Source organism: Pelodiscus sinensis, chromosome 9 (genome assembly GCF_049634645.1).
Source record: "Pelodiscus sinensis isolate JC-2024 chromosome 9, ASM4963464v1, whole genome shotgun sequence".
In the NCBI taxonomy this organism is placed as follows: Eukaryota; Metazoa; Chordata; order Testudines; family Trionychidae; genus Pelodiscus; species Pelodiscus sinensis.
The window spans coordinates 5608812-5624836 of NC_134719.1; positions in this window are offsets into that span (position 1 = coordinate 5608812).

Genomic DNA, 16025 nt, shown 5'->3' on the forward strand with positions numbered 1-16025 from the left:
ATGAATGGAGTTATTAAAGATCCAGTTTCTAAATAAATAGGGGATGGGGGGGGAGGGAGGGAGGAGAAGGGAGAAAAAAGGAAAGAAAAAAGAAAAAAAGGGGAAAGAAATAGTCAGTGTCCAGTCTACATGAAGCTGATAGAGAAGGTATTAATTTTTCTTAAGTACCCATTGTTTGGGGTTTTTTAATGTCATTAGGATGTGTTTTAAACCTGCTGCCTATTAATTTCATTTGGTGACTGATAGTTCTTGTGTATGAGGAGGAGTAAGTTGCACTTCCTTATTCACTTACTTTCTCCACACCAGTCATGATTTTATCATCTCCCTCCTTAATCTTATCTTTTCCATGCTGAAAAGTCTTGCTCTTATTCATCTCTCCTCAAACAGGGGCTGTGCTATACTCCTAATCATTTTTGCTGATCCTTTCTTAACATTTTCTAATTCCAATATATTATTTTGAGATGAGGCAACCACATCTGCACGTACTATTCAAGATGCGGGCACTCCATGGATTTATATAGCAACAATATAAAAGTTCTTTATATAAAACTTCAAGGAGGGGGTCTTAGGAGAGAATGGGATTTGACCTAATCTGGAACCATCTTGTGCTCGTAGGCCCCCCCATAAGCGGAAAGTGAGGACCCAAAAGAGTCACGAGAATCTGTCCTTGGCTTAGGCAAATGGAAGTAAAACATCTGCACAATTGCAGTGTTACTAACTAAAATAAACAAAATAAAAGGACAAATTCATCGATTAAAGTTAGGTATCTATATGCAGATACCAGGACGCATACTTATATATACACAGAGGCTACGTCAAGACTGGCATGATTTTCCGGAAATGCTTTTAACAGAAAAGTTTTCCGTTAAAAGCATTTTCAGAAAAGAGCATCTAGATTGGCATGGATGCTTTTGCGCAAAAGCACTTTTTGCGGAAAAGCGTCCGTGGCCAATCTAGACGCGCTTTTCCACAAAAAGCCTTGATCGCCATTTTCGCGATTGGGGCTTTTTTGCGGAAAACAAATCTCAGCTGTCTACACTGGCCCTTTTGCGCAAAAGCTTTGCGCAAAAGGGACTTTTGCCTGAATGGGAGCAGCATAGTATTTCCACAAGAAGCACTGATTTCTTACAGCAGGAAGTCAGTGCTTTTGCGGACATTCAAGCGGCCAGTGTAGACAGCTGGCAAGTTTTTCCGGAAAAGCGGCTGATTTTCCGGAAAACCTGGCCAGTCTAGACACAGCCAGACTGAACCTCTCTGAACTGAGAATCTCTAGTCCAGGCAACTTCCTTGGTTTGGCAGGAACAAGGATGTTCCTGGATCAGAGAGCCCCAATGACCCGAAGTTTGCGGACAGGGAAGCCAACCTTTCTGAGCCCTGCTGGGGCCAGGAGCCTGTCTGGGCTGGTCAGAGGGGCAATGGTGACCGGCAGACAGGTAGCAAAGGAGCAGGCAGCCAGGCTGGGGTCAGGAGTGGAGCCGAAAACAGAACCAGGCAGTGTGTGTGGGGGGGGGGCGGGTAGCAACTGTCCCAGAGACAGTGGCAGTGGGACCAACGGTCTGGCCTGGGGTGGAGCTGCAGGTGCGGGGGAGAGGGGGTCTTACAGCCCAGCCAGCCAGTGACCACAGTGGGGAAACAACCAGGGAGGGAGGAGGGCAGCATCCAGGACTGGGAGCAAAGCTGGTTTTGGGGGCCAGTGGCAGGCAGGCTGGAACCACAACCTTTCCTGGTCCAGAAAACTCACTCATTCGGGACCAGTCAGACCCTGAGGATGTCGGACCAGGGAAGTCCACCCTATATGAAATGCCTGAACCTGCAAGTTACTTGTTAAAATTGCTTTGCTAATGAGTAAAATAATAAATTATTCACTCTAGCGAGGCTATAATTTAAGAAATGGTTGGCCTATTAAAAGCTGCTATAAATTATATGCTTAATTTAAAAAAACCCTGTAACAATGAATTTAAAAACATTTTTTTAAAAGCTTAAACTTTCAGAAAAATTTTCCACAAGGAAAAAGCTAGCCTCAAATTCCTCAGTGACTTAAAATAATAGCTGGCCACCAAACAAGCTAACTAGTTCAATGCCACCGCCACGTTTGATGTATCTGAGTGTGTTAGAGTACTGCTGATTTTAATATGTGCTTTATACTCAATAAAAAAATTAAATAAAAGCATTCTTGTATAGACCAATCATTTATCAAACAAAGGTCTGTGTCCCCCACTGATTTATTTCCTCACACTGCCTAAGAAACAAAGGCATTACCATAGCTTTAAATTTAATATCCCCAAATAACAGCCCTGCCCATAGGAACCCCAGCCATGGTTGTGGGGAAGAGGAAGACCTGCCCTTAGGACACTTGACCTTGGAAGAGGGAAAGTCATACCCATAGGAAGCCTAACACAGAGGAGAGAGGCCACTACCCATAGGAACCCTAATCCTCGCTCTAAGTACCAGACCTATAGGAAGCCTAACCGAGGCTCAGAGGACCCCAACCATAAGAACATTAACTCTAGCTCCAAGTAACCTACTGATAGAAACCCGAATGTGAAGAACCCTAACTCCAAGTGTGCGTCCAAGAAGCTCTAACCTTTATTCCCCTTTATTCAGCACTAGTGAGGCCACATCTGGAGTATGGCGTCCAGTTCTGGGCCCCCCACTGTAGAACGGATGTGGATGCATTGGAGAGGGTCCAGCAGAGGGCAACCAAAATGATTAAGGGGCTGGAGCACATGACCTATGAGGAGAGACTGAGGGATTTGGGTTTGTTTAGTCTGCAGAAGAGAAGAGGGAGGGGGGATTTGATAGCAGCTTTTAACTTCCTGAAGAGAGGATCCAAAGAGGATGGAGAGAGGCTGTTCTCAGAAATGACAGATGACAGAACAAGGAGAAATGGTCTCAAGTTAGAGTAGGGGCGGTCTAGGTTGGATATTAAGAAAACTATTTCACTAGGAGGGTGGGGAAGCGCTGGGATGGGTTCCCTAGGGAGTGGGTGGAATCTCCATCCCTAGAGGTTTTTAAGTCTCTGCTTGACAAAGCCCTGGCTGGGATGATATAGTGGGGTTGGTCCTGCTCTGGGCAGGGGGCTGGACTTGATGACTCCTGAGGTCTCTTCCAGCCCTGGGATTCTATGACGTTCTAAGTATTTTACTGACAAGAACTTTAAAAACAACAAGTGGTCCTGTGGCACTCTAGAGACTAACAAAAATAAATAGAACCATGAACTTCCATGAGGCGCTCTAACTTGAGGTCCAAGTACCCTTCACATTGGTAACCTAACTTTAGGGTAGGGAGCCCTCCTCATAGGGTCCCTAAGCCTAGGGGTTGAAGTCCTTCCCATACAAATCCTAAACCTATACTGGGAATCCCTTTCCAGAGGAAAACTAACCTTTGTCCCAACTATGTCCCTGGGCAACCTTAATCCTAGATCCAAGTACTCTTAGGATAGGAACCCCAACGCTGGTGTGAGAAACTCTACCCCAGGAATGCTAATCCTCTCAAGAATAGCCCTCCGCTTTGAAACCCTAACTCTATGGCAGACAGCCTTGCCTTTGTGAATCCTTGCCCTATGACAGGGACCCGTATGGGAGCAACCCTAAGCCTAGCCAGAAGAGCCTTCCCAATAAGATCCACTAGCCCGGTGCAGGGCATTTTACCTAAGGGGACCCTGAGTCTAGGGCCCTTCTCATAAGAACCCTATGTCACTTTGCCACTGTAGGTTGAGAAGTTGAGCAAACTCACCCCAAACGGGTGGTTATTCTATCATTAGACCAGGGTGGGGCACCTAAAGCCCAGAGACTGGATATGGTATCCAGCCCCCAAGGTTCAGGGCTCCTCCACCCTGCAGTGTTGGGGAAACCACATTGGTGTTCCAGCACCATGCCCGCCCTGTGCTTCCCCCACAGGACTGGAGCACCTGTGCTGGTTCCCTGCTGTGGGGGGACAGAGCCCCCACCTCACAGGCTGACATCAGGCAAGCCAGGGCCAGAGCTGACCCAGAGGCTCTGCTGGGGATGAGGCGGGAGGAGGAGGAAGTGGCTCTGGGCACTGCCCTTTCCCTTCCCGCTGGCTGCTGCAGCAAAGTGCTGCCTGGAGGCTTTTCCCCAGCTGCTCTGATTGGTCATAATTGTAGCCACTAGGAGCAGCAGGGGGCGGTGCTTGGGAGCAGCCAGGGATGTGTGTCTCTGGGGAACTGTGTCAGGTAAGTGCCCCCCAATGTCCAGACACCACATTCCCACTTGGTTCCTGCATCCCCCTCATGCCCAGACCCTCCCACTCCCAGGCTGATCCTGCACACTACCTCCTACCCAGTCCTCCCACCCTTAGCCCACTCCTGCACCCTCCTTCCTGCCCAGACCCCACACCCTAAGCTCACTTTCTGGCAGCCTCCTCCCACACACCTTATTTTGGGCCCCATCCTAGAGCCTACTCTTTCATCTTCTCAGTTGGGGACCACATCAGTGAGGTGGAGAGGTTTTTGGGGTGTGACCCTCAATTGATTTTTCTGTAGGTCAGCAGCTCCTGACCCCCAAACCATTCCATATGCCTGCATTAGACTATACGTAGCCAGTATCTAAGTGGACTTCTGTTTTATCACACTGGTTACCTAGAAAACAAAATACACTCTGCCAAAGCACTCTGGTCCTTGGCTCGTTTCCCAAACGCTGGACTTCATGATAAGGGATATAGGGTCTTTCAAGTCCCAAGAGATCAGCTACCACAATATCTGTCTCAGATCTTCACACTCATGCCAAATCCTTTAGCAACTAAACACTGAAGATTTAATAGTTAAAGAAAGGAAGAGAATTTGTAAAGGTTGAATCAGTCATATAAATGCAAGGGATAGCAAACTTCTTGTCTCAGATTTGAAGCAGGATGGAATAACTGCTAGCTTGCAAGTGTCTCTCTGGAAATACCCAAACACATCAAGGGTAATCAGTCCTTGTTGGGAGTTTCCTTGTTGAAATCCAGTCCAGAGAAATGAAGCAGGAGATGAAGACAAAATGGAGATATCTCAGGGGTCCTTTTATATCCTCTGCCATGTGCATGGAATTTTATTGTCCCAAACAAAGGCCATGAAAACCCAAAGCCCTTGTTTATGGAAAGTTACTGGCCTAAGCGGAGTCCAGGGTCACATGAGCATATCACATGTCCTTACATGGCCATTGGCTCCTTGCGGTCTAAAGTGTCCCCAGGAAAAGCTCTCTGGATGGAATGAGCTTTTTTTTAATGGGTGATTGGGAGAATTAAGTGTCCTCGATGAGCCTTCAACACACAGCTGTCTGGTCTTGATGTAAATTCGGGGGAGGGAGTTACCCAGGCATACAGCATGTGTAAAATACCATTATACAGCCAATATCCATAACTTCAAATGCCATGAAAGATGACACATGAATATAAACAGGAGAATCATACTTGGCAATTCATAATTTTTCCATTGACCCCTGACATGACATACTTTGGGCACTATGGGTTGTAATTGTACAACATTGGTAGCAATGATACAGATGGTCATTCTTGTATATAGCATACACCCTAATCTTCGGATGGGGATCCTAACCCTAGCATGAAGAACTCTTAGCATAAGAACCTGAACCTTAGGACAGGGACCCTTACTAAAGGATCCCAATCCTCCCCATAATAGCTGTAACCCTTGGGTGAGGACCATTTTTTATAGGGACCATAACCTTAGTCAGAAAAAGCCTTCTATTTAGGAACTGTAACCCTAGGGCTAGGCCAGTGACTAGCAGGTGATTGTCCTACTCCCAAGGAGCATGTGTCCAACTCAGAAAGACCCATCAAGGCTCGTGGTCTCTTGTGACAGGCAAGGAGGATGCGGCAGTAATGCCTTTTAACAGACCAACTGGCGTTGGGGAAGAGGCAAGATTTTGAACTGAGCAGAGCTGCTCTTCAAGTTGGTGATCTAAGTAAGGAGTCCCAGGGTTGTATGGGCCTTGGCACCTCACTTACACTTACCTCTCTAGCTGTAGGCTTTTGAGAGGAAGCTGAAGTAAATTGCTTGAGTCAATGTGGAGGAGGTCTCCAGAGTCAGCCATTGCAACCCAGGGCATCTGTGGCAGCGGGGCCTGCCTATTTTGGTGAATTTTGAAATGACAAAGTTCCCCCTCCCTTATTCTGGTAGCATAGGCTTGGATCATGGATGGATTGAAAATGTGTTACTCCTTTGTTCACGTGGGTCACAGGTTGTTCACCAACAACCTAGATTCTAGCATCTTATAGGTGTATTGTGAGTATCAAAACACCAGAAGTTTGTGATGGACAGTAACGGGGCCTAGATGGCTACCAAGTGTGATTGGTGACTGGACATCTTGACTGGTCGGCAATCGGGACATGGTGTCCTTGGGAGTAGGACTTCTCAGGGCTTCCTTGTCAACAGCCTCATGTGCCCTTTGGGACCTCCCAGCTTCCACTCCCAAACAGGAGAGCACATTGACAGAAGACAAGCTTCACCAGTGTCCTGGCACAGGAAACTTCAGCCCCACCAAGTAACTGCTGTCACCCATTGCCTTTACGCCACTGAGCTTGGATCGAGCCAAACAATCCCAAGGAACAAACTCTTGGACTATGAGCAATGAGCTACTTTTGTTTTAGAAGCTTTGCTCTTTTGTGTGAGTAGCTGAGTGAATTAGAGATGTTACTGATGCGCAGCCAACTTTCTGAGTTTCTACTCTGTAGGCAACAATGGGAATTTTGCCAATGACCTCAAGGGATGCAGGGTCAAGTTGTCTTAGGTGACTGAGAGGACATGTTGCCCATATAAGAGTTCTGTGAGTAAGACCATAATTGGAAGTCGGTGGAGCGGAACTGGGTGTCAGGTGCTGTACATTATGTTAATTGGATGGCGCGAGAGTGGGTAAATCTAATACATGCTTGAGAGCTGTCAGGGGAGCTCTGGGGAACGGTTTGAAAGGGAGGGTGCAAGAAGATGGCACTTTTCTAACATGTGAGTATCTGTAAATAAAGATGCCCCTTTAATTGCAGTGGTTGCTTATGTTCTTCGGGGTCAAATAATAGCACATAGCTCCTGTGATTGGCCCTGGTATTTCAGGGACTTTGTTAAAAAAGATTTCTGATTGTGGAAGAAAGAAATGTGTCAGACTCAGTGTTCTAAAGTCTTGGGATTAAAGGTTCCATCCTAGACTCCTACCTCTGATTCTATTTCCCAGCTCTGTCAGGGTATGTCTACACTACAGCACTAATTCGAACTAACTTAATTCAAATTAGTTAATTCGAACTAAGCTAATTCAAACTAGTGCATCTAGATCTAAAAACTAGTTCGAATTAGCATTTTGCTAATTCGAACTAGCATGTCCACATTGAGTGGACCCTGAACCAAGGTTATGGATGGCCAGAAGCAGTGCCTGCAGGGCATCAGATTAGGACTTAGAGCGTGGAGCTGCGGTCTCAGGCTAGTCGAGGGCTGTGCTTAAAGGGACCTGACCACCACCCCGGACAGACAGTTCTCAGGGGTTCCCCGCCTGCAAAGCAGTCCTGGCTTGGAGTGCCCTGAGTGCCCACACTTGGCACATCACAGCACTTGGCCATCAGCCCAGCTGCACTTGCCGCAGGCTGCCATCCAGGGGGGTCAATCGGGGGGCTGCAGGAGAGTTTCCATCCCGAGGAGCCCATAGAGCCACCCCAGTCCTCCTCATTGGGGGCTCGTACCCCATTCCTCCCTCACCTCCTTCCACTTACCCCTCCCTAGCCCCCCTTACTGATGTACAAAATAAAGGACACGTGTGGTCAAAAATAGAAACTCTCTTTATTTAACAAAACTCGGGGAGACTGGGAAAAGGAGGTGGGATAGGGGAAGAGAGAGAGTGGGAGAGGGGAAGGCAACAAAAATGATCAGGGGTTTGGAACAAGTCCCATATGAAGAGAGGCTAAAGAGACTGGGACTTCTCAGCTTAGAAAAGAGGAGACTGAGGGGGGATATGATAGAGGTCTAGTAAAGCATGAGTGGTGTGGAGATGGTGCATAAAGAAAAGGTCTTCATTAGTTCCCATAATAGAAGGACTAGAGGACACCAAAGGAAAGGAATGGGTAGCAGGCTTCAAACTAATAACAGAAAGTTCTTCTTCACAAAGCAAATAGTCAACCTGTGGAACTCCTTGCCAGAGGAGGCTGTGAAGGCTAGAACTATAACAGAGTTTAAAGAGAAGTTAGTGGTATTAGCCAGGGGGTATTAGCCAGGGGGTAGAAATGGTGTCCCTGGCCTCTGTTTGTGGAAGGCTGGAGATGGATGGCACGAGACAAATGGCTTGGTCATTGTCTTCGGTCCATCCCCTCTGGGGTAGCTGGTGTTGGCCGCTGTCGGCAGACAGGCTACTGGGCTAGATGGACCTTTAGTCTGACCCAGGACGGCCATTCTAAGCTCAGGGCTCAGGGTCGGGGGTCTCAGTGGACCACCTTGATTTTCATGCCAACCTGCTCCTGGGTGGCCAGGCTGACAGCTCTCCTGCCCTAGACAGCCACTTTCCTGTGCCTAGTGCGGAGGTCGTGGATGAGGTCCACGATGTCTGCACTTGACCAGGCGGGCGCCCACCTCTTGTGGTCCTGGGCAGGCTCCCGGGAGCCGCGAGCCTGGTCCCGGGAAGAGGCGGAGGGTTGGGTGGCAGCGGGTGACTGGCTCGAGCCGTGCCAGGTGCAGGGTCTGCTGGCTGGGTGCTGGCAGGCTTGCACCTGGCACGGGCACCGTAGCCAGCCCATGTCCCTTTAAGGGCTCCGGGGCCGGGAGGGGGGCAGAAGAGTTTCCCTGGTGGTGCCCAGAGTGCCCACCAGGGCAAGCTGGGGAGGGCTAGCCTTCCACTAGTTCAATTAAGTGGCTACACACCCCTTAATTCGAAGTAGGCGTTAGTCCTCGTGGAATGAGGTTTACCTAGTTCGAATTAAGCGCTCCGCTAGTTCGAATTAAGTTCAAACTAGCGGATCGCTAGTGTAGCGCCTATCAAAGTTAATTTGAACTAACGTCTGTTAGTTCGAATTAACTTTGTAGTGTAGACATACCCTCACAGACTTCTTGGGTTACCTTGGGCAAGATACTTAATAGCTTTGTGTTTCCATTCCCCATCTGTAAAGCAGGGTGGGGGCTAGTCATCACAGACGGGAGAGAAATTGATTTTTTGTTTGTTTGTTCTCTGGCAATTCTGCAAAAATCAAAAAAGAAAATAAAAACTGTTTCTGGCCGCACTGGGCTGGGAAGGAACTTTTTGGCAAATTGAAAAGCAAAAACCTGGTTCATTTCAGGCTGAACAAAGTGGTTTCAACAAAATTGAAACCCCGTTTCTGTTTCAACATTGACCGTTTTTAAACCTTTTTAATGAATAAAAAACCTGATAAAGGACATTTTGAAACAAAGTCCATTTGAACTGAGAAATCAAAATGATCTGTTTTTTTAAAAGTGTTTGCAATGAAACCTTTTGATTTTCTCTGAATTTGTTTGGTTTCATTAGAGGTTCCTTCCCCCTCACTGAAATAATGTGGTGAAACAGACAAACACTTATGGAAACATTTTCCGTATCACTGGATCTGTACTTTTCCACTAGAAAAAAAGTTTCAGATGAAAATTTTTGCCCATCTCTATTAAAAATGCTTCCTTTGTCCATTGACTGAGCTGTGCTAGATCGGTCTCTTACTGTGTGTATGTATGTTGTTTTCCACAATGGGATGTTGAGCTCAGTCAGGATATTAATGAAGTGTTAAAGATTCTAACAATTAATGAACTCATGAGTGGTGTCAGCAGGCTTTAGAAGAACAGGCCCCGTTGGTGCAGGGGAGAAAAGAGAACCAGTCAGGGAGATCATGGACAACACCCCCAAGGGGAAAATATTTCATAGAGAGAAGGCATGTTGGCCAGGGAAAGCCATAAATATTTCTCTTATTAGAGCACAGGCTGTTTCTTTTCTTGTTGGCTCCATTGCCAAAACTGGCCCTGGACAGAGAGTTGTGGTGTCCGTTTATGTATCGCATGGGGGAAGGGATGTAGAGACCCAAGGAATGGGCAGATCCTGTGCCAAAAAACCCCATTTACTGTGATTGTATTAAGGATCAAACGTGACGTTTACATGGCAACAGCCCCGTGGCTACTTTATCATCATAAACAGGGTTTTCTCGCAAAGGCATGGAAATCTTCAGGATTCAATCATCCACATGCATCAGGGTTAGGAAGGAGAGTTTATAATAACTGGACTGGGCTAAATTCAGATCTAGTGTGAGCCCATCTCACTCTATTGAAGCACTGGGATGGGTTCCCTAGGGAGGGGGTGGAATCGCCATCCTGAGAGGTTTTTAAATCTTGGCTTGAAAAAGCCCTGGCTGGGATGATTGAGTTGGGATTCAGCCTGCTTTTAGCAGGGGCTTGGACTCTGATCTCCTGAGAATCCAACCCTCGGATTCTACGACTAAAGTCAACAACCCAAGGCGCAGCAGTTCTGAATTTGGCACGCTCTGTCTTGCCGTCGGGGTGGGGGGAAGACGCGCATGGGATCAGACAGAGTTCACATGGGGAGGCAGGTGAAAACAAACTGGATTCTAATACCTCTCGTCACACTGAGTCCCTCAAGCAGGCTGGTGAGCAGTTTCACTCACCACTGACTTCCGTAAGAGTCCTATTGGGAGGAACTAGCCATCAAGGCTTCAGGCTGGCCAAACGAATAGCACCTTCTACCACACACAATCTTAGCCGCGCTGAACACCATGCCATCCAGAGTCTCAAAAACAACCTGGACATTGTAATCAAACCAGCTGACAAAGGGGGTGCTGTGGTCATTATGAATAAGGCCGACTATAACCAGGAGGCAACCAGACAACTCTCGAACACCACATTTTACAAACCTCTCCCCTCTGATCCCACCTTGGACTACCAAAAGAAACTACACTGTCTCCTTAAAAGCCTCCCCACAGCTACTCGGGAACAAATCCTCACAGAATCACCTTCTGACCCCCGACCAGGATTGTTCTATCTACTTCCCAAGATCCATAAACCTGGGCACCCCGGACGTCCCATCATCTCTGGTATTGGCACGCTCACTACTGGTCTATCCAGCTATGTAGACACTCTTCTCAAACCCTTCGTAACCAATACCCCCAGCTATCTCCGAGACACTACTGACTTCCTAAGGAAACTACAAAACATCGATAACCTCCCCAATAATACCATCCTTGCCACCATGGATGTAGAAGCTCTATATACCAACATCCCACATGAAGACGGTTTACAAGCAATTAGAAACACTATCCCAGAGGACACTACTGCCAACCTGATAGCAGACCTATGTAACTTTGTTCTCACCCACAATTATTTCCGGTTTGAGAACAACTTATACCTCCAGATCAGCGGCACAGCCATGGGTACACGCATGGCCCCACAGTATGCTAACATCTTTATGGCTGACCTAGAACAACGTTTCCTCAACTCCCGTCCCCTTTCACCCCTCCTTTACCTACGGTACATCGATGACATCTTTATGATCTGGACACATGGCCAAGAAACACTGGAGATATTCCACAGAGATTTCAACAACCTACACCCCACCATCAACCTCAGCCTGGACCATTCTACACGAGAGATCCACTTCCTGGACACCACCGTACAAATCAACAATGGAAAATTAGACACCACTCTCTACAGAAAATCCACTGACTCATACAGTTACCTACATGCATCCAGCTCCCATCCAGAACACACCACACGATCCATCGTCTATAGCCAAGCCCTTCGATACAACCGCATCTGCTCTAACCCCACTGACAGAGACCAGAAGCTTCAGGATCTCTACCAAGCATTTATAAATCTCAACTACCCACCCAGAGAAACAAAAAAGCAAATTGAAAGAGCCAGACGAATACCTAGAAACCATCTACTTCAAGACAGACCCAAAAAAACCAACAATAGAACACCACTTGTCATCACCTACAACCCCCAACTTAAACCTGTCCAACACATTATCAATAAACTACAGCCTATATTGGAACAGGATACCATACTCAAAGAGGCTCTGGGAGACAGACCCATAGTCTCCTATAGACAACCACCTAACCTCAAGATGATTCTTACCAACCACCACAGGACATACCACACTAATACCAACCCTGGTACCTTCCCTTGCAACAAACCCCGTTGCCAGCTTTGTCCACATATTCATTCTGCTGATACCATTATTGGACCTAACCAAGTGAGTTATAAGATCAAGAACACATATTCCTGCGCATCCAGAAATATAATCTACGCTATCATGTGCCGAAAGTGTCCGTCTGCTATGTACATTGGACAAACATCTCAGACACTTCGCCAAAGGATTAATGCCCACAAAACAGATATCAGACAAGATCACAAAGAGAAAACAGTTTCTTGCCACTTTAACCAGAAAGGACACTCTCTAAATGACTTAGCCACCTGCATTCTGCTACAAAGACCTTTTACATCTGCACTTGAAAGGGAATCCTCTGAACTGTCATTCATGTTAAAATTCGACACTTACCAACAAGGACTTAACAAGTCTTTGAACTTTCTCACCCATTACCAAGACAGTTTCCCCAATTATCACCTGTAATACCATTAACTCACAAACATCCCACTCTCCCTATCTTTAATATCAGCAATTCACAGACACTTACCTTCCTTCCTCCCCCTTCCCACCCCCCCGCATCCCCCTTCTGTTCTGCAATGTGATTTGTCCTTTTCATATTTGTTCATTTTTTTAAATTGTATCCTTTGGTATATATGGTTGTGACTACTTTCTTCCACTATTTGATCTGAGGAAGTGGGTCTGGCCCACGAAAGCTCATCATCTAATAAACCATCTTGTTAGTCTTTAAAGTGCTACATTGTCCTGCATTTTACCTTCTACCACAAGAACTCTCATTCGTAGGACTCCTGAGATATGTCTGCAGGACTCCTGGGATATGTCTACTGCCGAGATTTTCCAGAAAAATGGACCTTTTTCAGGAAAAACTACCCTTACGTCCACATTGCAATTGAGTTCTTTTGACAGAAAGTCCAAAGAACGCAGAGGTTTTTCCGACAGTAGTAAACCTCTTTCTATGAGGAAGAAGCCTTTTTCCAAAAGAGCTCTTTCAGAAAAAGGCATGTGTGTACAGGGAAGAGGGTTTTTTTTCGAAAGAAGAGGCCTCCAAGAAAAAGCACAGGTGCCCTGGTGGCCACTCCGTCCACAGCAATCAGAACTTAAATGCGAGATAGCGTCCCATCAATGTGGATGCTATCTTTCGAAAAAGCACATCGCTTTTTCGTTGCGCTTTTGCTGTGTGGACGCTTTTTTTTGAAAGAAGTGTTTCCAGAAAATCTCTTCCGGAAAAGCTTCTTCCGAAAGAAGCCTGCAGTTTAGACATAGCCCTGGGGGCCTAAGGAGCTCCAGGGTATGTCTAGACTACAGGGTTTTGTCGACAGAAGTTTTGTCGACACATACTGTCGACAAAGCTTCTGTCAACAAAGAGCGTCTAGACTACAACCAGTTCTGTCGACAAAGCAAGCTGCTTTGTCAACATAACAGTGTGGACGCAAAGGACAGTGTAGATGCAATAATGCCTTCTATCAACAGAACTCTGTCAACAAAAGGCGTTATTCCTCGTAGAATGAGGTTTACATACGTCAACAAAACTGCTGAGTTTTGTCGACGTTATGTCGACATAACTCAAAGGCAGTGTGGACGCAGGTATAGTTTTGTCGAGAAAAGTCCACTTTTGTCGACAAAACCCTGTAGTCTAGACACATCCCCAGAGAGCAAGTAACAGTTTGAGATGCTGGGCCAAGAGACGTGAGAGAAAGTCAGCAAGAGTCAAGTGAATCCTCTGAAACACCTCAGGCAATGTACAGGAAAAAACCACCACTGTTAACACAAGGACTGCTTGCCAGCAGATGCCTTTTTTGTTTGTTTGTTTGTTTGTTTTGTTCCCTATCGATAGCAGTTTAACCACAGCCCCTGGGTATTTCTTTTTAAATTACATGGGTTCAGGAGCAACAGAATGAAGCAATACATTCTCTTCAGAGCCACTACAATTTTTTGTCACCGTCATATTTGTAAACAGCGTCACCTTCCTGATGGTGGATTGGTCCCCGTCTCTCCTCAACGCTCTGGAGGTTGCTGACGGTGCCACCAAGCCCTCAGAAAATAATACGGAGCCGTTGGGTAGGGCTTTCTGTCCACACACCAGTAGCAGAGCTAACGAGAGGGCAGGATGTAGCTGCTACCCTGGTGAGGCCTTTAGGTGAATGCGTTGTGTTTTCTCAGATGGAGTTGGAGAGCAAACACACTCTTCGTGTTTTCTATCCCACGGCGCTGAGCCTGGCTCCCTGCTCTGAGCATTGCAACCTGGCGCATGAGGTACTAAGGCCTTATGCCTCATGCTGTAATGCCACTCGCTCAAATATTGTTTGCCCACTCCTCAGTCATGGCAGAGGGAGGGATAGCCAGGCCAAAGCTGAGTGGTGCTGATACTCCCTACACCCGGCCGCAAGGCCTCGTGAGTGTAGCTAGGCCCAGTCCAGTGGGACAGGAGCCGCCATTACCAGGTGAGTACAGGGTCTGGCTTGATCTCCAGCTCTCTGCCCTGCTCAACCCACCTCCTTCTCTGCACCAGGAGGGCGATGAGCATGTCCCGGAGTGGGGGAGAGTCACCTGTGCCCTGGGCCTCCTCCCTGCACTCTAAGCCATCTGAGACTAACTCATACACTCAGCAGCCAGTCCCAGCCCTGCAGGCAGCTTCACTTTGTCTCGCTTCCTGGGCAAATTGTGTCACCCAATTGAATCTTCCACCTACACTCAGGTTACAAGACAACCTGAGCTATTGTTGTGTAAGTGCTAAGATGAGGCAGCCTGGGACACCCCCCGCCTCCAGTGAGAGCCACACCCAACATTCAGGGAAACTGAGGCACACACATGGGGTTACAACAGAACAGGACAGGACAGGACAGAAGGAATCACATGCAACCTAACAGAGCGAACACAATCCCAACTATATCACAGTGTGGTACCAGGCTGGAGGCTGCTGCTTAGCATGGTCTGGGCCCCTGGAAGCGGGTGAGGAAGAGTTGGCCGTGGAGGAAGTCATGCACTCTCTGTTATGGAGGCACCTTTGACTGTACCACCTTGCTCTGCCACTGCCAAACACTATGCACAGAAAGGTAAATATCATTGTCCCCATTTTACAGATGGGAACATAGAGGGGAAGAGTCTTGCCTGAGATCATGCAGAGAGTCAGTGGCGGAGCTTGGCATAGACTTCTAACCCCAGTCCTCTACGCCCAGTGGACCATGCTGCTGTCCTGCCCAATCCAATAACAAGTGCGAATAAGAAATACCAACAGACCCTTAACCTATATGTGAACCTTTAACCCGGTCCCAGCTGGATCTGCGAAGGCAAACCCATTTTCAAAAGGTTTATGGGATTTCTCCCTCAAACGCTGCCTTGGGTTGCCCATTACTTGCGCTCCTGCCGTGCCAGGCTCGGTGAGCAGGCTAATTCCCAGAGTGGAACACGAGGAGCCACCGTTTACCAGCTGCTGGTCAGGAGCCCTGAGCCAAGAGGCTATCGGCGCTGCCGAAGCGAAGTCAGCCTGTAAAGGCAAGCTCAAGGGATGGAGCTTTCTTTGGGCTTTGCTCCAGCCTTCTGTGCCCCTGCCAGCTAATCAGTCCAGAGCGTAGTACAGGTTAAACCTCTAAAATCCAGGACTCTCTGGTTTGCTGGGGCTGGTGGCAGGGAACCTGGTCCTAGTCAGGCCACATGCAGTGGGGCTAGAGACAGTGGGGCCTGGTGCCCCCCCAGTGCAGTGGGGAGCACAGCTCTGACCCCCAGTAGGAGCACAGCCTCGGCAGGGCTGGGGCCAACGGGACTGGCAGGGGAGCAGGGCCAACAGCCAGTAGGAGAGCCTTGATCTCCTTTGTTCCAGCAACTCCGTGGTTCTGGACCACTCATGTCCAAAGGGTGCCGGACCAGGGAGGTCCCAGCTGTAAGATTTTGTAAACATAAACTCCATGTTATGCTGAGGATCCACAG